We start from the raw sequence: 21,968 nt of genomic DNA, 5'->3' as shown, positions 1-21,968 counted from the left end.
TGTCCGACTAGGTTCCACAGATCCTGTTTTCAGTGGAGACCCGGGGAGAAATGCTCCAGAAGCATGTCTTTAGAATGTGGGAGGAAACCGGAGTACCTGGAGGAAACCCACGCGAACACAGGGAGAACATGCAAACTCCACACAGAAGGCACCCCAGCTGAGAATCGAACCAGAGAACCTCTTGCTGTGAGGCGACAGCATTAACTGCTGCACCACTGCGCCACCCATAATTTACATTTTCACCTCTATGGATACCCTTGGCATATTTCCACTGTACTCTTTCCAGTTTACTTATTTCATCTGCAAGCATACAGCTCTCTTCCAGCTGAATTTGTAGTTCCACAGTTTGAGCCATGTTTTTAAATTTTGTCTTTACCCATTATTTTTTCTTTCAGTAATGTTCTTTAGTCCTTCCAATTTAAATTTTGATTCCTTACTTTTAGCCTGCCCCTTGCCTCCCTTTTTGCATTCTCTGTTGGAAAAATAATGCCATTTTCTGTAAGATTGAATGCTTTGTGATTGAATAATATTATCATTCCTGTAATTGTTGTGTGACATAACAAAGTAATGCCTATTTTAGTGTATATTGCCTTGCATTTTTTATATTAATCAATTTATTTTTCTCCCTTGTTACTTGTTGTGAAATGTTGCTTTTCTTTCTTTATTAGTTTCTTCTATAAGCCCTGAATCTTCAAATTGCTGAATACTTTTATCATGAATTCCAAAGTTATTTTTGGTAGCATCATGTTTAATCACGGTTGAGTGATCTTTACTGGCAGTGGAGTCTTCCTTTCCTAATTCTCTTCTATTTGCCCTTTGCCTAATGTTCTTTATTTCATCAACCCAGTCATTAATATCTCTCTCGCCCTCTCTCTCCATCTATATAATATACATATGCATGTGTGTGTGTGTGTGTGTGTATATATATATATATATATATATATATATATATATATATATCTATATACATACACACACACATACACATGTATATATAGATAGAAATATGGATATAGACATATATGGCTCGACTTCAAATAAACAAAATCTCACTTACCCAAACTATAAATAATAAAACAATAACACTGAACTTGCCCTTAAACAAACATTCTCAACGCCAATATTTCCACCAGGCAGTCAGCCAGCATTCTGGAGTTTTCCCTTTTCCCCACTATAGTGCAATCTTGAAGTTGTTATAGTTAGTTTGGTGGGGGTGCAGATACCCCCTCATTAAGAGGTGTGGGTGGCGAAGCTTCCCCAACTTAAGTGGGTTTGATATGCTTCGGTTTGTTTTTTTGTCCATGTTGGCTGATTGTCTCATTTCCATGGTGAAAAGATCGGTGTTGTGAGTGTTTGTTTAAATGCAAGTTCAGTGATATTGTCTGAATCATTAATAATTTGGGTAAGTGAGATTTTGTTAATTTGAAGTAAAACTATATATATATATATATATATATATATATATATATATATATATATATATATATATACATATATATATATATATATATATATATATATATATATATATATATGTGTATATATACATACACACACACACATACACACACATGTATATATGTATATATATATATATATCATCCAAATTTTAATATGAGGAAAACAACTATCAGTAAAAATCAGAAGTAAAAACAAAAAACAGCAGGACCACCATGGTTAATGGCATCAAGTAACTTTAATAAAAGGAGACAATTTATTTATTTATTTTGTTTTACATTTGTTGACTGGAATATTCCGACTAGACACATGTCCATTTTCAGCTGAGGCCCGGGGAGAAAAGCTCCAAACTTACAAACAGATAAAGACAAGCAAGTTACAGTATATACACAAACATATTGTATTAACATACAAGTTACAGTCAAACATTTCAAGACAAGTGCATTCGTGTTCCAAATAAATGCTTCATCAGATCTAAAAAAACAAACACTCCGTACATCTTTTAAATGTATAACCAACCAGTCCACAATATTCTGTAAAATCACAGCCAATCAAATCAATGTTCTTCATAAACTAATTTATGCCCCTTTAAAGCTGATTTTAAAGGAACGCATCCATTCAAACCTGGATGTCTACCTACTTGCAAATGTAAAATCCATAACAATTCAGCCTTCTCTGTAAGGTTCAACAAATCACTCCCTCTACAATTTGGATATATACATTTTAGTACTCTAAAAGAAAATGTATGTCCGCTTGGCTAATGCATTTTTAACATTACCTTTCCTTATATGATACAAATGTCTCATTATTCTATCTTTTAACTTTTTATTAGTTTTTCCTACATAGAATCCTGTACATAAATTACATGTAGCTAAATAGACAACATTTTTCAATATAGCAATCTAAAGAGGTATTAGGTTTGAATGTAAAATTGAGCCTTGGATGATGAAAACCTCATCCATAGAAATAGATGTACAGGCATGGCATGTTCAACAATAATATGTGCCAATTCTAACAGATGGCATGATAACTGTATTCAACTTTGCATTTCCACATATTTGTCTTTTGAAATTCATAGAGTTTCTAAAGAAAAATCTAGGGAATTCACCTACACAGGAAGCAGTTTTTTATCTATAGTTAAATATTTCCAATTTTTATGTATAATGTTACAGATATATCATTTGCATATCTAGTTTGTTCTTCTTTCAGCTTTTCCTGGTTAGGGGTCGCCACAGTGGAACTCCGGTCTGCTAATGCTTGGCAGTAGATTTTTTACGGGTGCCAAGGTGCCAGCTCAACGTCCAACCTTCAGCGAAGGCTCTTGCTGTGAAGCAACAACGCTATTGCTGCACCACCGCAGCTTATCATTCACATATCTAGTACCAAACCTTATTCTACCATCTCTACTATTACTACTCACTATCTCGTTATTAGTGGAGTGGGAAGTCTTTGTGAGAAAAAAGGTCTATAAACAGTACTACTTTTACCTTCACAAATTTGTAGCAGTAGTATTAGGATAAGATGCAAAATGAGAAAGTTATTCTTGCCAAACATGTATTTAGAAATGATACCAGAGATAAATAGCAGTGCAACTACTGTCTGATTTTCCTGTCTGCAGTGTCTTTCCTTCTGAGTTCAGTATTGTGAAAAAGGTAGGAGACTTGCTGAAATGCTCAATGCATTACCACAGAAACCTGTCTGAATTAAGGCAAAAAGCATATTACCAGTCATACCAACTTAAGATGAAGGGGGAGCATTGCTGCTTATACTACAAGACATTGGATTGCATCTAAAACCTATAAAGCTGATATAAGCATTTTTTTATACTTGCTCTAACTATCTCACTGCTATTTAAAAGTTTTGTGCTGCATTTATTGATTTTGTTAAATTTATTACTGTTTTTCAATTTGAGCTTATTAAAGAAATGTCATATGTTTGTTACTGTAATGCTGTTAGGTTATTTTAACAGTATTCCTGTTATTTCCTAACCTCCTCCGATACTGCAAAAGCTATTCTGAGTTTGCCAAAGTTCTCCTGAGTTAGCCAAAATATTTCTAAGTGTTCCATAGTTTTTCTGTGTTTGGAGTTTTTCTACATTTGAACACATTTTTCTGTATTTCAAAACATATCTCAGGTTTGTCAATTTATTTCCAAGGATTACTGATACTGTAGGAGTACTGTTTTTTGTTGGAAATAATCTGTTACTGCACTTGAGCTCAAAACCATTTCATTTTACATTAAGAGGGTTTTATTTTGCACTCTTGTGGGAGTAGAGGGCTGATTCAACCAATCTGCGTTGGCAACTGTTGGTGGAAGGCTTATTGTGTGCATTTGTCTGATTGTCCTGAGGGCTTAACTGTGTAACTATCTTTCATCCTGCTGGAAGTGCAGTAATTACCTCATGCTCACTGACAACCATTTAATTTTAGAACAGACAAACATTGTCAATGGAGGCAAACCTCTCACTTACACACATAAAAAAATGCAAACCAGGTTGTCAGCATTACACCCAAAACACTCACTACCAACAATAAGTAGCAAACACATAGACCCACATATGCAGAGGTATTCACATGTAATTTGCCCAAACCTCCAAGACCTCCTAAAAGCATCTCTCAGTGGCTCTGTGCACACTCAAAAAAGGCAGCACCTCATACAACACATAACTCTAAAAATAGTAGTAGCCCCGCTTCCAAGCCTATAAGGCAGCATACCACACAGTCAAACATTCTAGATATTGGGGATTCCTTTGTAAGACATACTGATGTCCCTATTACCAATGTAAATGAGAGGATCACAGTGAGCTGTCTATCTGGAGCCAGAATCTGCTAGATTATGCATGCACTTAGGTCTTTAAAGCACAAGTACCAGTATGACATCAATTAAGACATAACTCACTGGACTATATGAAGGGTGACATGATGTAGCTCTATGAATATGTGTCCCAGGCAGGTATGAAAGTAGCCTTGAGTGGCACCCTACCATAACTAGTAATGATGCCACAGTACCAGAAAACATGATTGACTTCAACAATTGGCTTAGTTTCTGGTGTCACAACATAGGGATCCAGTATCGATCATTCTAGGAAGACATGATTGACAAACCAAGATGCTTTGCCAGAGATGGTTTGCACTTGCCACCAATTGGTTTCCAGATACTGGCAAAACTTTATCTGTCTCCATAGTCCCTTTTTAGGCTATGCCAGGTTGTTAAACCCACCATCATACCTCCTTTCCAGTCTTTATGTGAGGAGGACCAATACGAGGTTGAAAGACAGGATAAAAGATATGTTTATGATTTTAAAAAGAAGACAGTAATGGCCTAAGTAGGCATGCTACAAACTGCCCACATTTAACACATTTATTTTCTTTATAACTGACAAGGTAAATCAACAAGAGAGAGGGGGTAATTCTGAAATCTTGATGGAATTTAAACAATTGATTTGGCAGTTGAAGTTGAATGCTTGTGTAAAACCTGGCATAAATGATTTTATTTCTATTACCAGTGTATTGAAACATAGGGCTAATATTTTATAGAAATTTTATTCTTTAGAATTCATTTTATTTTTTACACATATTTTTCTCATGTTTTTAATATATTTATTGCATATATTTTAGAGGTTGTATGTTGTTTTGATTTGCTATATTGACATTGAATTACTTTCTGAGAACCTTAGTAACCATATAAACATCAACAAATTAGGCTGAAGTAAACATGAGGTTAAATATTGAGAAAGATTTATTAAAAAATTAAGTTGAGCACATTTGTCCTAATAGGACTTCTTCAGAATACTAACAGAAAAAAATCACTCATTTTAAGTACATTCTATTTACCAATAGCAGTTGAATAATGGCCAGTTGACATTTCTTAACAAATTACGGGGATGCCTTCTTCTGGAAAACTGGCTAAGACTTGAACATCTGTTGTACACTTGCAAAAGTACATGCAAGTCTGACAGTAACATATAAAGTATGTGGCCACAGAACAGTTTAAAAAGCAGTCAGGAGAATGTATGGTAGAACCTAGAAAAGGGAATGAAATGATCCACTAGTCCAGTGTAAGCCGCCCAACATTTCAGCTTACTTTTTAACTATACCATTTACGCTCATGTCCAGAATAGCACCAAATATATTTAAACTTGGTGCCTTGAGCTACTTCGTGCTGATGGGCAAGGATGGGGAGTATGTGTATGATAGTAAGTACTGCATATTAAAATTCAGAAAGAAAGGGAATCAGGTGACAGGAGTGAAGCCATTTTCTTAGACATGCAAATGCAGCTTGTGGTTTATTTTAAACATCACTTGGAGACTTGGCCTTTGCTGTATGTTCTGTATACTAGAAAGCAACCAAATAACCACAATGGTTTGACAGTTGATCTGCATATATGTTAATGAGTAGATGCTATAGAAATGAACTCTGTGGAATACCTTTAATGCACAAATGTAAATAGAAAACATTTATTTGCCATAAACATAGTGTTGCTTGGGTAGCTCCAAAAGGGTCTTAAAGAGAGGTGGTTCATTAAAAGGGCAATGGGCTGTGCACTAAGCATTTAAGAGTGATGGTATCAAAGTCCTTTCACAAGTCCAGAACCAAGATCAGTACCAGCTACCCATTATACAGATTTGCACAATGCAGTTAGAAGTGTGGTACTAACTCAGAAAACATTTCCAAAACCATGCTTGAAGAGTCAGGTATTTTCTTGGACTTTAGAAATGCAGCGTGCACTGCCGGTTTAGTTTTGCTGTGACCCTATAATTAGAAGTATCAGTTAATATTCTAGTCTTGTGCAATTGTACAGCTAAGCCTCTTTCAGCAGTAATGTGACTTTGCTCATTGACCGAGTGTTGGAGGAGCTACTGGGGTAAAAGCCACTGGCTTGATAAATTTACAAAAGGTAATAAGATCTTTCAGATCCTGAGGCCTTTATTTTTGAGACAAATATCTCTTATACTAGTAACTGGTCCTCATCCAAGATAAAGTTGTCTGTCTTACACATATCCATGACAACAGCATCAGTTGAGGAAGGGGATAAAAAACAGTATATTTGTTTGGGTGATGATGGTAAGTTTTTCGAAATATGGTTTAGGTGATATAATGCAGAATATCAAATTGTCCTATAAGCAAATAATGTGCTGAGAGGCCCAAAAGAGAGAATGCACATAGGAGCAAACATTTAAATGAGCATTCAGGAAAATGCTGAACTCATAGGTAAGTTGTGGTATGTGGCGTAGCCTCATTTTTTTAGTTTTATGTGTACATTTGGATTTTATGGGTGGTTATCTGCTGTTCTGGTGGGTATTTGTGTTTGTTTTACAGAATAGGATAACAAAGAAGTTTGGTGTTATAAGTTTTCTACTACAATGAGTAAACAGCAATTATGGTACACAGCAGTTTCATAACTAAAACTAAATCAGTAAGATGATCCTATACCTAGATATGGTATTGCTAACATATACATATTTCAAAGGAAAGGGAAATATTTGTTGAAATGTATGACTCAAGAAGTTAGAATGGGGACACTTCATCCACAAAAAGGCTGGTCACAAGAGGAGTGCCTCAGGGCTCAATGTTGGGACTATTCCTGTTTGGCACCAACCTTTTCTGAAGTCACGGCTAATGTTAAGGCCCAGGCTGACCATGTTTGCAAATAATTGCAGTCACTGAATGCCCCCAAGACACAAATACCCATCAGGAAGGCCTGACACAGGCTAATAACTGGTGGTAGAGTTACAGTCTAAATCTCAGTGCCAAGAAGTGCATAATAGCAGATTTCAAAAAAGATGGCTACCCCTGAAAATTATTACATGTATAATACACTCCTAAGAGTAGACCCGGTAGGGAAAGCATGTGGACAGTGAGATTGGTGTTTGTTCCAACATGTGTCTAGTGTACTGAGGAAATCATTAAATGTTGTTCAAGAGAATGGTGCAAAGATATTGTTCCTTTGGTCTCTGCCTTCGTAACACCAAGCACTGAGTACAATTCCCCTTTTGTAATGTACCTAACCAATGCACATGCAATAACTGGAGTGTGGTCAAGGGTTGCACACAAAAAATATATGGTATAGAAAACAAGTCCTAAGAAGACAGTCTAAATCCTAGCCCTTATACTCAACTTCCTACAGGCTGCTGAGGCGACCTATGTCTGGCCTACAAAGCATCCCCTGATCCAGCATTAATGGACCTGAAGTACCTCCACAAAAGAAACAGCAACAGAAACACGCAATCCAAGGACCTAGACCTTATATGCACCATAAACAAGACATGCTGGAGAGAGGGTCTTAGAGACTTCGTACAACAGGTTCTAAGAGTCCCATATATTAGAACCTGTTATACGAAGAAAAGAGTTGGCACCAACTATAACTTCAAGTTCAGTGGATTCTGTGTCTCCTCCTTTACCTGTTCACAAATTGGAATGGCCCAGGAGAGGTCGATCAGTAAGTCGAGGAAGGAAGCGAAGGCTGCCCTCACAGGAAAGAGCTCTGAACCGCACAATAAAGAGGATGTGGGAACAGAAACAGACTTAAACATGCTGGTCTTCAATTTGTCTCAACATCTGTTAACGGTATATGAACATACTTTACTTCAGTGTGGATTAACTTTCATACCATCGTCAGACACACAGTATGTAGTCACTATTTTGGACATTAAAACTTTTGCACGGAATGTGATGTTAAAAATTATGTTTGGTTCTGATAATTCTTTTAACAAATTTAAAAACCCTAGTACATTTGTACCTGAGTTAAATGCGTCTCTGGAAACATTCTGTAATGTGTGTGAGAATGATTTAATGTCTGTTTTTATGAAAGATGGAAGAAATTTGAAAGGAAAGTTTCATAATTTAACAGCCAGTGAGTATAGGGCTTTATGAGCATTACAGAATGATGTATCTATATGCATTAGACCAGCTGATAAGGGAGGGGGGATTGTGATATTGGATACCCTATACTATGAGCGGGAAATGAATAACATGTTAAATGATACACAGGTATACAAGAATGTAACATTATCAGGCACTGATCTGATTTGTAGCTATGTTTTCAGTACGTTGAATGACTGCTTTCTGAGTCACATTATATCCAAGTCATTACTGGATTATTTTTTGATTTCACATCCAGTCATACCATTAATTCAAGGCCAACTTAAGTTACATAAAAATCCTAGTAACCCCCTACTCAGACCGATTGTGTCTGGCAGAGGGTGGGTCACCCATCCACTATCAGTTTTTGTTGAGAAGTGGTTGAGGCCTGTTGTTGATAAATCTGAACAGGTTTTAAAGGATAGTAAACAGTTATTATGTGACTTATTACCTGTCACTGTGAATAATCAAAATATGTTGAAGGAAAGCTGGTTGGTAACATTGGATGTAAATTCTTTATTTACAGTTATACCTCATTCTTATGGTATTAAGGCGGTTAAACTATATCTAGGAAACAACAGTACATATGATGTGATACAAATTGATGTAATATGTATGCTACTTGAAATCATTCTGGAGAATAATGTGATGCTGTTTGATGGGAAATGCTACCTGCAGCAGGTAGGTGTTGTGATGGGTACACTGTGTGCTAACAGTTATGCAAATATTGTGTTAGCACATTGGGAGGATGAGGCAATTTTGATGAACGATACCTGCAAGGCATATATTTATTTATATAAACGTTTTGTAGATGATCTTTTCTTAATTTGGACTGGATCATATATGCAGTTGATGCAATTTGTAGAGTATTTAAATAAAAGTACAAGTTTTTTGACATTTACATCGAAAGCCTCCAAAACAATGATAGATTTTTTAGATGTGGCCATTATGAAAGATCATGAAGGTGTTTTCTCCACTACTTTATATAGAAAAACACGTCAAAGAAATAGCATCATATCTCGAGATAGCATGAAACATAATAAAAGGACAAGGTATGCGGATATCTAGGTTGAATACTGATGATATAACTTTTATGAATGATCTAGACACTTTGAACTGACCATAACCTTAGATATGTTAAATCTAAGAAGTACAAAAATTGGTCTATTCTGGAATCTGATGCACACACTAAAAAGAGATTGTGGGTGATAAACCATTTTTTATATATAAGAACAAAAGAACTTGAAGAGATTGCTTTGTAATTCAAATAAATCTTGTGGGATGTGCAATATATAAAAGTATTAAGTGTGAATAATATTTTACACCACAACTTAGATATGAATTGAATTTAAATTTAGATGCCACACCTAATTAATAATGATTTGATATATCTGGCAGTTGCAAAAATTATGTATATTTTATGTATGACCTGATTTAATAGGTCGCTTCGTGAGAGAGTTAGGGAACATCTCTCAACTATTCGAAATGATGATGTTGAAAGAAGTCATTAGCCAAACATATAAGGGTGAATAAAGGACATACTTTTAAATTTTTAGTTATATGTAACATAGATTGTGGCTTAAGGCTGGGAGACAAGAAAAATGTTACTGAACAAAAAGAATTACATTGGATAGTCAAGCTACAGGCTGATAAATGCCCTGGTCTTAATGAATGGGCATCCATAAAACCATTACTTGCTGCTAAAAGATTTAAGTAATTTTAAATTTTTACATATATATATATATATATATATATATATATATATATATATATATATATATATACTTTTAAATCCAGTATGTTTTATAGAATTATATCTTTAAGGCTAGTAATTGATTGATTGCTTATGTAAATGATTTAATTAATGATGTAGTTAAATGAAGTGAATGTCTTGTTTGAATGAAGTCTGAAGAAGCATCTGCTGGACGCTTACTGGTGGTACCTGTCTGATTCCCTGGATTTGAAATAAATCGTTGGTTTTATGCTGTGGTCTTCTCATCTCCATTCTTGCTACTTTAGAAGAGCTTTAACAAAGTAGAACAGTAACTACAATTCCAGTGTAGAACGAGCAATTAGGGTAGAAGTCATTCCTTCACACAATGGGAAAAGTGTAATTTTAAAAAGCAGGGACTCTGCACTCCTGCATATTCTTACTCATTTCATGACCGACTTCATATTGCAAAGTGTTTGGCTGATTATCATGGCACTGCATACACATAGGCAAGTTAAAAAATACTATCAAGCCTTTCATGTCCCAGAGATATTATTGATTTGAACCTATAGTATATAACATAAATGATACCTATTTTTTTTTCCATTTTAGGGGCTAAAGCAATTTTATATGCTTTCTTGAAAAATATTGGTGTTAATTGCACATTTTTTATTTGAATCTCCAGGTAACAGAATGAAGCACTCCTGAAATTTCTAAGGATATGATGCAAAGAAAAGAAGAATCCTGATGCTGGGTGTACAACAAAAGAAAGTTTATTATATAATTTACTGGATATTGAGAAAAAATAAAGGCACCTTTTCTAGTTTACTGGAGAAGCAACACCATTGATGACTAGCAGCATTTAAGAATGAGAAAACAGAGGTAGCAGGTATTGACAAGTCTTCCTTTTTCAAGTTTTAAAGTGCATTTGCATCATTCCTGGCTATGCCTGTAAATCAGTTCTGCTCAATTCAAAGCCCCAGTATAAACTGAAAAGATCTACACAGTATGCTTCAGATAAAATTAGCTGTAAACAATAACAAGCCATTAGACAAATTCTATTAGAAGTAATTTCTATCAGTTTATATAGAAAAATACTAATACAGTTAACCACTCAACCACACATACTAGAACAGTGCTATAACAAAACTACAAAATTCACAGCTAACCTGCAGTACAGGTCACACTATTGCTTAGAACTAAAAAAAAAAAACTTCTCTGGTGGACCCTCACTGCTTGTCTTAATCTCATCTGAATATGACACATACTCTAATCCACTAGTTTTATTCCCAAGTCAATATGATACATACTCTAATCCACTAGTATTACTCTCAGCTCAATATGACACATAGAGATCCCTTCCCGAATTTCAGTAGCCCGAGACCAGAAGGGTGAAAGTGCAGAATACCGAAACCCCAGAAGCGTGAAATTCAAAATCCAGAAGTTCGGAGATTTTGAATTAATGGTTCTGGTGTTGTGGTGTGTGAGTGGGTGGTTGGAGATGTAGGTAAGTGTTTGTGTTTTACGGGTTTTGGGTAGGGGCTTTAGTGTGTGTCTGTGTGGTTTGTTAGTGTGATGTGTGTGTGCGAGAGGAATGTAGCTTGTGTGGTGGTGTTTTTGTGTGTTTGTCTGTGTAGTGCAACCTCAGAGTTAGGATATTTAAGTAGGGGGGTGTGGGGGCGCAGCCCACCTACATGGGGGTGCAGGCAGGCTTGCCCCCCTTCTTGTATGTAGGGTAGGTGTTTGTGTAAGTGAAGGGTGGTGTATGTTTGTGTCTGTAGTATGTTTAGTGTAGAAGTCACGATTTTAAATTTCGTGCTTCTGGGATTTCAGGTTTTTGGATTTTCGACTTCATGGTCTCGAGATACTGAAATTCGAGATTTCAGTATTTCGAGATTATGAAGTGAATCAGACATACTATAATCCACCAGTCTTACTCTCAGCTGCATATGACACATACTCTAATCCACCTCCCTGAAAAATGCCCAGGCTTAGCCAATATTCTTAATCAGTAAATTCCAAATAGCACCCTACGCTCAAGTGATAAAGATTTAGTGTGACCAAATCAACTAACTCAGCAGGTCACTCTAAATTCTCATGCTATGTCTCAAAATATGAAATGCCATTCATTCCCTATAACAGTAGATGCTTCACAATTTTTTTTTTAAAAAATCCTAAAAATGCACCTCATGGATAATTGGACTTGCTCTTGCTCCATTCCTGGCTAAAATACTATTTCATCTCACGTAATCCTGTATTTAGATACTATCTCTCTGGTTGCTACATCTTCTCCTCTGGCTTTTTATATCCATGCCCCTCCCCATCTTCTGCTTGTGGTCTATAATCTTTCTCAAGTTACTGTGTAAATTGCAGCCATCGTTATTGTTAACTTTTGCTCATATATATTTTAAATTGTTGAATTTTTTGCTGTACTACTGTTTGAAAGTTATTTTGTAAAAACATTTATTGCTTTGTGTAAATTCATGTGGAGCTTTTCTTCCAGGGTCTCGGCTGAAAAGGGTCTGTACTCAGTCGGACCATCCCAGGAAACAAATGTAAATAAATTATACAGTAAATAGTTTAAATACAAACTCACAACCTTTAAATGTTGCACGTCTGCACACCTGTTAAACTGGATCACTTATTACAGAGAAATACATGTGAACTGCATTTTTTTTTCAAAATATAAAACATGATGCAGCATTATTAATCCAGCTAACCTCTGCATTGTCATTGAACTCTGGAAGTACTTTTTCAGGGAATTAATTAAAAACAAACTGGTGATGTTTTATTTAATTTTGACAATTTTCTGTGCCTTTGATTTGCACCTTTTTGATATATTCTTCTTTTGTTCCAATTTCTGTCATGTTGTTTTCATGTGATAGGTTTTCCATACACTCAAAAAGCAGGCGTCCTTTTAGTATGTGTTTCTTAGACTCCATCCTCTTGTAGCCATTCAGGAGACACGGAAGTTGCAGATAGCTAAACATACAAACTAAAGCTATAGATGGCTGGAAAGGGCAGTTTCTCAGTATTCTGCAGAACGTGTAGCTTTGGCCTCTACAAGTAAGAGAAGCATTTTACATTCAGAAGGCTCATACTCACAATTTAACTGTAGTCAAACTTATTTTCTCTGACATGACAGATGCTCACAAAGCAACAATGGTAACAGGCTACTTATCTGTTCCTCAGATGTACTATAGCAAGTCTTGAAACAAAGAAGTCATATTCCAAATTTGTAAAATGACTACAGCTGTGAAAGGTTATAAGGAATTCTGTTTTTCCACACCTCCATTAGGTTTTAAAAAATGGAGAGTAGGGTGGGTTAAATTATATGACTACATTTCAATTTGCCTGTCTGATACCATTAAATTGATTTCTTATTGTTTTAGAAAAAAAAATGCTGAATAGAAATCAGTTGTATAACATTTCATTTCGATTTACTTCAGTTACAAAACACTGAATGCTGACGGTTGCCAGGAAACCGCTACTACTCTATTTTCTAGGAAGGATAACAGAATGATGGTGCAGCAACAACTGTCAAATTATGTCACTAGCATCAAATTCTGACAGCTATAAAGATGACATAGTGAGGTCCAAAGTTTTAATTTATTGCCAAAGTATGAGGAATTGTTTTGGTTTGCAGAAATGGCAGTAATTTTATTTTAAGCTAACACAAGTTCTTTTTGTTTAGAAAACATACATTTGCATTTTTCAGTTCTCTTAAATTTGTTGTTTCTATGACTAGAGGCAGTAATGTTTCAAAACTTGCTGTTTCTTGGTCCTCACTCCTACTTTAGCTATACAGGAGACCCTGAAGTTTAAGTTTAATTAAACACATACATTATGGCTTCTGTCTAACTTCTGTATAATATAGAACTATATTATAAGGTCCTTCAGATGAGACATTGAACTGAGGTACCATCTGCTTCAGTTGGTGACAGCCCAAATGGATGTAAAAGATCCAACAGGATCAATTGAAAAGAATAAGGCAAAAATCCCCGGTGCCCTGGCCAAATTTCCCTAGTAGTAGAAATACCTCCTTCGGTCTCTCTGAAAGAGGCCACAAGTCTGGTGGGACTAACCTAGTCAACAATGGATAAATAAGTTAAAAAATGAATATATTATAACTTTAGAAAGCTAAGGGGTGCTTTTTCTCATTTTATTGTTTTTTTTTTTCAAAAAAGGCAATTAACATTTTTAAATGTAGCATAAGCACTTTTATTTTATAAACACTGTCTTTTAGAGCATAATCTGGCACAAGCTCACTAGTGTCAGCCATTTGTATTACTTCCTTTCACATTTCCACTATTATTCTAGGTAGTGCAAAGCCCCAAAAGTTGTGGTCCAACTAAACATGTTGACTTCAGTTATGGAGGTCTAGGAGAGGTGATATCATAGTCTCTTGGCTTGCAGAAATTCTAGTTTAGGTTAGTAAAAATAGGCTGAGATTCCTAGACATGTTGTATAATATGCAATGCAAATTAGTGCATAGGTTTATAGCTCATAGGTTCTGACTAGGCTGTTGACCCTAGAGGATCTTTAGAAGCCTTGCCTTGTACTCCATTGAACTTTTCTGTGTTGCAATTTATATGCAAAATAACCAGTAGCAACAGAACATTTACATGTTACTGGTTTTCCATAAGGGACAAGGATGTGACTCCAGGGATGAATTTGGGGATTCCCACCCATTCATCCAGATTATGTTTCAATAGAGTAAGAGAAGTACTTTGTTTTATAAGGTGAGGAAGATGATTGCAAAGAAGTAGAATTCTTTGTGGTGCATACTTATTCCTCTAACATGATCAGTTTAGTCTGCAAAAAAGATAAAGATCTTTGAGTGGGTATTTATACAACCATTTGACTAGCAAGTGTGCAGTAGGGCTAAGTAGCCTAGGATCTGTTGAGGCTCTGTAAGTGAGGCAGAGATCATCCCCTCAGCATCCTGTATGATACCAAGAATAGGAGCCAGGATTTGAGACAATCTCTGTAGTCGGTCTGATTTGGACCCTTCATTTTCTTAGTGAGGAAATGCTGTGAGCATTCGAGTTTTGTCAAGCAGCTGGATAGGTACATTCCAAAGGGGGAATTATACTCAATAATCAGCCAAATAAGTGCGGAATACAATGGTCACATCCCTGGACCAGGACATTGTAACCTTACTAATAAACTGCGCAATGAAAAAGAACTTTCTTACAATAGTAGATTCATGGTGACTGAAGGGCAGTTCACTGTCTATATAGGTTTCTAGATCCCAAATTACTGGATCAGGTTTCACGGGCATGTTTTTAACATGATAGTTGTAAGGATTTTATACTTGTCAAAAGATATTATTATACTTCTTTTAGTATTCAGTTTAGTCCGTGGTTTTGATGCCAGATATTTGTCTGGGAAAGGCCCTCACAGAAGATCTTAATATCCTCTGGAGATAGAAATGAAACCTAGTTTACAGTTATCAGCAAATTTGGTCAGTCTTAAGACCTTAACCTTGGTTTTGACCTTCAAGAAGTAAATGCCAAAGAGGATTGGCCTGAGGACAGAGCCATGTGGTACACCTCTGTTGACAGGTCTTTTGGAGCAGATTGAGACACTCATCCTAAAGTCATGGGTTCTATTTGTGAGGAAAATTTGCTATTCGTTGAGTTGCATCAGCACTGAAGTGACATTTTAAGGAATTTTTGTATCTGTCACTTTAATATAGGATTGACTAGTATGTAATTGGCTGATTTAACTAATTATTAGTGAGGATTGTTTGTTATAAAAGACTGAATGACTTGAAGAACTGTTATCTGATGAAGTTCAATTATTTTTGAATGTATGAAAGCGCTAATCATTAAAGTTTCTGGTGAACTTCTACACTCGGCTTTGGAGTTTTGTCTTTTACATCAGGGTTGACATTTAGCTGGAAGAGTTTATTAACGATGCTCGAGTGTGTCAGGCTTAGGTACTTGACAGTGTAAAAATTTCCTCTAGGTGATTTAATTGCATTGACTAATGTTGCCAAAAATGAGCAGTAGCATTTGCTCATGAAAAATAGATAGATAGAGGACGCTGCTTACTCCAACCTATACCAAGCACCCATGCTAATGAGTGGAGGGGTGTATTTACCCCTACTGGCTAGTATGTGCCTCCCATAAAGCCCAGCAATTGTGGGACAATAAGCCAACACCTGGCTTGTGCCCAGTTGCCAGCCTGTATTATGTGGGATAGTTCTTTGAGGGAAACCTGGATGTAAACCAATCAACTTGCCAAACATGAATGTAGGATTGCTACACTCAATATATATGTTCATCAAGAGGAGACAGCTTGGAGATGGATGGCATGATAGTAAGGAGGAGGCTTCATATCCTCTGTATCCAGCAGACAAGATGGAAGGGCAGTGCATCAAAGCCATTTGATTTGGGGTCTAGAGTCAAAGCCATTTGATTTGGGGTCTAGAGTCTAATACTCAGCGGAAGGACATAGAAATAGTGTGGGAATTGTGATGTGGGAGAGGATTCAGAAGACAGTGAGAAATGTCAGAAATGGCAATCAGACTTCAGTGTAAGGATATATCACTAAAGCTCCTTAGCCGGTTTGTGATAGCAACAAAAAGAATGCTTTCAGGTAGCAGTTGCAGGACCTCAAAGCTAAATCAGGACAACAAGAGCTGGTGTTGATAATTGAGGACCGGAGCGCACATATTGAATCTGACAGGACAGGGAATGAAGACTGCTTGGGTTCACTTGTGTAGGGCAACAGGAATAAAAAATGAGGGGCCATTCTAGACTTCTGTCTGGCAAAAGGCTTGATTGTGGCCAACACATAGTTTGGCAAGAGAAGCAGGCACAAGATCACATACAAGAGTGGCTGACATGCAACTCAGGTAACCTTCCTTCTGGTAAGGAAGAGGCATTTGGGTAGAATCAGCAATTGAAAAGTCATCACCAGTGAAATGGCTTGCTTACAGCATAAATCACCAATGCAATAATCAGCTGAAAGAATTAGTCAGAAAAGGCTTCTAAGGTCAACAGACACTAGGCTAAACATCTGCAAGTTAACTGGAGAGAAAGCACCAGAGGTCAGTGAATTACTCAGGGATCTATCATCTAAGAAAGAAGAGGAAGCAGAGTTAAAGAAGAATGGCAGCATCTCAAAACAGTGTGTGTGAGGAGTATAGATCAGATACGTGGCTAAGCCTGGTTAGGAAATAAGGTACATAAGAAACGCTGCTGATGGAATGCAGAAGTATCCTACATTGGCTATCTTGCAACTATCCCCAGGAGACCATAGCCTTAAGTGACTTTAACACTGATTGATAATCCTGTTCCTCTGAATCTCCCTCTACCCATATAAACCTTCACGGGTTTACTCAGATAATTTCCTCCCCCACTAGATTCAACAAAAACAAAGCCAAAGATAGTATTCTTGATTGGCTACTTATCAATGGCCACCCTCAAATGTACAAGCTAGGCATACTACCTGGTGATTTAAGTGATCACTGCCTTACCTATATTATTAGACTTAAAGCTGACATTCCCCATCAGCCTACCTATAAAACAATAAGAAGCGTCAAGAACTTTAACCTCAAAAACTTCCAAAAAGAACTCAAAGCATGTAACTGGCCTGTTCTGAAACAACTTCCATTACAAGAGGCAGTGGATTTCTTCAATACTAAATTCCTGGCTATCCTTAATTTACATGCTCCTACCCGGACCATCCATGCCAAAACAAAAGTTGCACCATGGCCATCTAAAGATACAAAATCCAAAATTATACTAAGAAACAAGGCCTGGGCCATGTGGCATGTTGCTAAAGTCCCACTGGACCAAGTCAGATAGTGACAGTTAAGGAATGAGACTAAAAAAATCTATCATTCTAGACAAAACAAAACTATTACTCCCACCTGCAACAAAAATGCCAACAAAAACCTAAAAAGTTCTGGGCTGGAATAAACAGCCTTCTCCACCCAGGCCGGACCACCACTCCTACCCCATCAGCTGCCCTTGATAAATCTGCTGTAGAAATTGCAAACACCTTCAATACCTTCTTTACCAAAACTGTCCAGTCTCTAGCTAACCATCTCACTCCCACGTGCTCAAACTCCAGCGCTGTTTCACCTAGCTCTGACCCACCCAATGTTCTACTCTCCTTTACATTTCAACCCGTACCTAATCTCCCAATCCGGGCCCTACTTAACAAACTAAAACCTACCATGTTAGCTGCCGACCTTCTCCTGCTGAATATCTGCAAAAAGCTGCAGACGTCATAGCACTCCCCATTTCTATCCTGATTAATAGATCCATCTCCAAGGGAACCATCCCATCAATATGGAAAATTTCACATGTAATACCTCTCCATAAAGGAGGTAGTTCCACAGAGCTGTCTAACTTTTGACCTATAGCCATTCTGTCACTGCTGGCTAAAATCATGGAAAAATGCACCCACAAACAACTCATGCACTTTCTTATTCAAAACAAACTGCTCGCTGACTCTCAGCATGGCTTTAGACCATTCCACAGTACCACCACTGTTCTCCTATACTTCTCTAATGTCATCAGTCTTAATCGTAAAAACAGACTATCCTCAGCACTCTTCCTAGATCTTTGAAAGGCCTTCGACATGGTCAGTCATCAGCTATTGCTCAGTACTCTGAAATCCATCGGTTTAGACCATCAGGCAATACAATAGTTCCAGTCCTACCTACTTGGTAGACAGCAGACTGTCTTATGGCAGAACAAGCTGTCATCCCATCTGCCTTTAATCCTAGGAGTCCCACAGGGCTCCATACTAGGTCCCCTTCTTTTCTCCATCTTTGTCAATGATCTTCACACAACCATCCCAAAAGCTACTTGCATCCAATATGTGAATGGCTCAGCACTGATATGTTCTGCCTCCTCTCCAACACACCTACTGTCCCAAACCCAGACTACTTTCAATACCATAAAAAACTGGCTAGCTAATCACTGCTTGCTTCTTAATCCTAACAAAACCAAACTGTTGATTTTCTCCCCTACCCATAGGTGCTCTCCTCCATTCTTCACCATTAAATCCAACAATGACACCATTATCTCCTCAGATGACCACACTAAGCTACTAGGTGTAAAAATTATGTATGCCTCCCTTGGACTCACCAACCTGTCCAAAACCGATCTCAATAAATTATCGGGCTGTTGCAACCATATAGCTAGATTCACTACTGGCTTGGCATATAGGGCTCATCATTGTCAAAACCTAAAAGCTCTAGGACGGCTAGAACTTCCTACCATTCTGCAGTTCAACCAGCTTATAGTGGTGCACAAAGTCCTCCACCAACCTGAAAACACCACCGCCCTTAAAAACATTATCAGCCCCCATAGTTCCCTCAAGCCACTATGCTCATCTAATAAACTAATGGTACAGACCCAAAAATCGAACAATTCTGCAGGAGATGCTCTATTTGCTAACTCAATTGGTAAAACTTGGACTGTACTTCCTGCTAACCTTACCAAGGAAACTTCACTAACCCTATTTAAAAAAGGCCTCAAAAATTACTTCAAATCACACTGGCTCTGCCCTTGCTCAAATCCTAATTAACAGCTCCGCTAAAATAAGTATTACTCCCCAGTCTGCTGTTTAGCAATCTACCCATGCCTCATTACATATGTATATCTGTACATACTGAAAGATGTTATCCGCTTGTATCCTATGTTAATATTTTGATATGTTTCCTGTGTTTAAAACTTAGTTATGTATTTACTGTCTCTGTACTGTTTTGTTACATGGAGCTTTTCTCCCCAGGCCTCCGCTGAAAATGGACATGTATCCAGTCAGACTATCCCGATCAACAAATGTAAAATAAATAAATAAATAAATAAATAAATAAATAAATAAATAAATAAGTCCAGAACATCATCAAAACAACAAAACAAAAAAAAGAAAGAGAAGAGTGTAGGCAAAAGTGGGAGATAGAAAAGATGGATTAGTTTAAGATGGAATACTGGTTGTCTAAAACAAAGAGGCTAAAAGAGCAGTTGCAATAGCAAAGAACAGGACATCAGAGGCACTCTACTAGCTTCTAGAAAGTGACTCAGCAGATGGCACAAAGGAACTCTATCAGATTGCAAGGCAAAGACAGAAAGGTAAAGAAGACTGTCATTAGACATCCTTCACAGGGGATGCCAGCAACATCTACTCACCAGTCCACAGGGCATCATAGGCATATGGGAGGAGCACTTCCAGCAGTTTCTGAATGAAGAAAACCTCACAGAAGGTGTACTATCCCAGACACAACTTATAATGAAAAAGAAGAGGAGTGCTCCATAGAAAAAGTAAGAAAATAAGGAAATTTAGTGAGAGGAAATCATCAGGCTCAGATGAGGTCACGGCAGATGTGTTCAATATGCTGGGTGAGGTAGGGTAGAAATGACTGCAGAGGGTACTCATAGCAGTGTAAAGAGAAATCCATATCCTAGATGACTGGAAAATAAGCATTCCATTGTCAGCGTACAAGAACAAAGGGGACAGTCACACCTGTGAGCAGTATAGAGGTATCAAACTTAAGTCACACTGCATGAAAGTGTTGGAAGGAGTGATAAACAGATACAGAGAGTAGTAGAATGTAAGATGGGAGATTATCATTTGGATTTGGATCAGAATGCAGCACAGCAGACCCAATGTTTGCAATGAGACAGAGAGTTGCAAAGAAGCTATAGCTGGGGAAATGGTCTAGCTGGACATTCTTTAACTTGGAGAATGCTAATGATTAGTTACCAAGAAAGTTGATTTGGGCAGTACTGTGATAGTCTGAAGTCTCAGAAACACTGGCTGAATTAGGACAGGCTAGGAGCAAGGACTCAGTACAAGTACAAACAGAGTTCAGACTCACTGTGGGGTTCCTATTGGGAGGGTGTGCATCAGGGTTCAGCTCTGAGCCCCTTGCTGTTCGTACTGGTGATGGATTACATTAGCAAACAGGTCATAGATGACAGATCAACAAATGTCCCGTATGCAGATGATGTGGCATTACAAGCTGAATCTGAGCAAGGATTTCAGCAAAGGATACGGGAATGGAATGCAAAGCTGTAGGCACATGGAATGGAAATGAATACAGGTAACACAGCTGTCATGGCAGCAAATAGGAGAAATCGGAAGAAGTTGAAAAGTGAGACAGAAGGGAAATAGCAGAAAAGGTTAATAGCTTAAATATCTGGGAGGGGTGGTTGGGGAGAAGGGAATTCTGCATGAGGATGTCAAAGCTAGAAGCAGTGGGCCTGTAGCCCACTGGCACAGAGTGTCACGGGTAGTATGCGAGACAGAGGAATACCCAAGAAGCTGAAAAGTAAGGTGCACAAAATCTTATTTATGAAATAAATAAATAGGTGTGACTTGTACTACTGCATGGCACAGAAACCTGGGCAGTGAAGGTAGAGCAACTGAGGAAGCTAGAACTGATGGAGATAAACTCAGAGGTAGTATGGACACTGTGGGAATGATGAAGACATGTGGACATCAGAGCAGAAGCCCAAATAGCTCCAATTGCAGAGAAGGTCAAAGAGAACAGATTAAAGTGGTTTGGGCATATATACAAGAAAGAAAAAGACAAACTGATGGTGAAGATTTGAGAAATACAGAAAGCAGGCAAGAGGAAATCAGGGCATCCATCAAAGAGACTGTTGGGTTGTGTGGGAGAAGACCTGCAATAGCCAAGCATGAGTGCTGAAAAAGGTAGAAGAGTAGCACTGAATCTAGAGAAATACTAACAGTTGATGTGACACCCCCCACTCCATGTAGAAAATAGAAAAAAAAAAAGGTTTGCTGTTGATAATGATGACGGTGACCTGAGAGTGGAGTGGTACTGAATATCTCAGTGAGATCTGGATATGCAGTCTGTACTGACTCTCCATCATCCATTACTTCAGAAGTCATCTCAAAGAAATCAATGAGGCTGAGTAGGCAGGATTTGCCCTTGACAAAGCTG

The 21,968-nt window shown here is 37.5% G+C and overlaps 1 protein-coding gene across 1 annotated transcript in view; it reads left to right on the top strand.

Moving 5' to 3' along the window:
• GPR4 (G protein-coupled receptor 4) overlaps positions 1-21,968 on the top strand; it is a 2,027,241-nt gene that overhangs the window by 1,091,479 nt on the left and 913,794 nt on the right. The window contains exon 4 of the mRNA XM_044084953.1: positions 10,716-10,919. The gene's annotated coding sequence lies outside the window, so the exon portion shown is untranslated. The remainder of the gene's footprint in view (positions 1-10,715; positions 10,920-21,968) is intronic.

The sequence above is a fragment of the Protopterus annectens genome, chromosome 1.part0, assembly GCF_019279795.1.
Source record: "Protopterus annectens isolate FY-2018-M chromosome 1.part0, PAN1.0, whole genome shotgun sequence".
NCBI lineage: Eukaryota > Metazoa > Chordata > Ceratodontiformes > Protopteridae > Protopterus > Protopterus annectens.
This window is presented reverse-complemented; position numbering and strand designations above follow the sequence as displayed.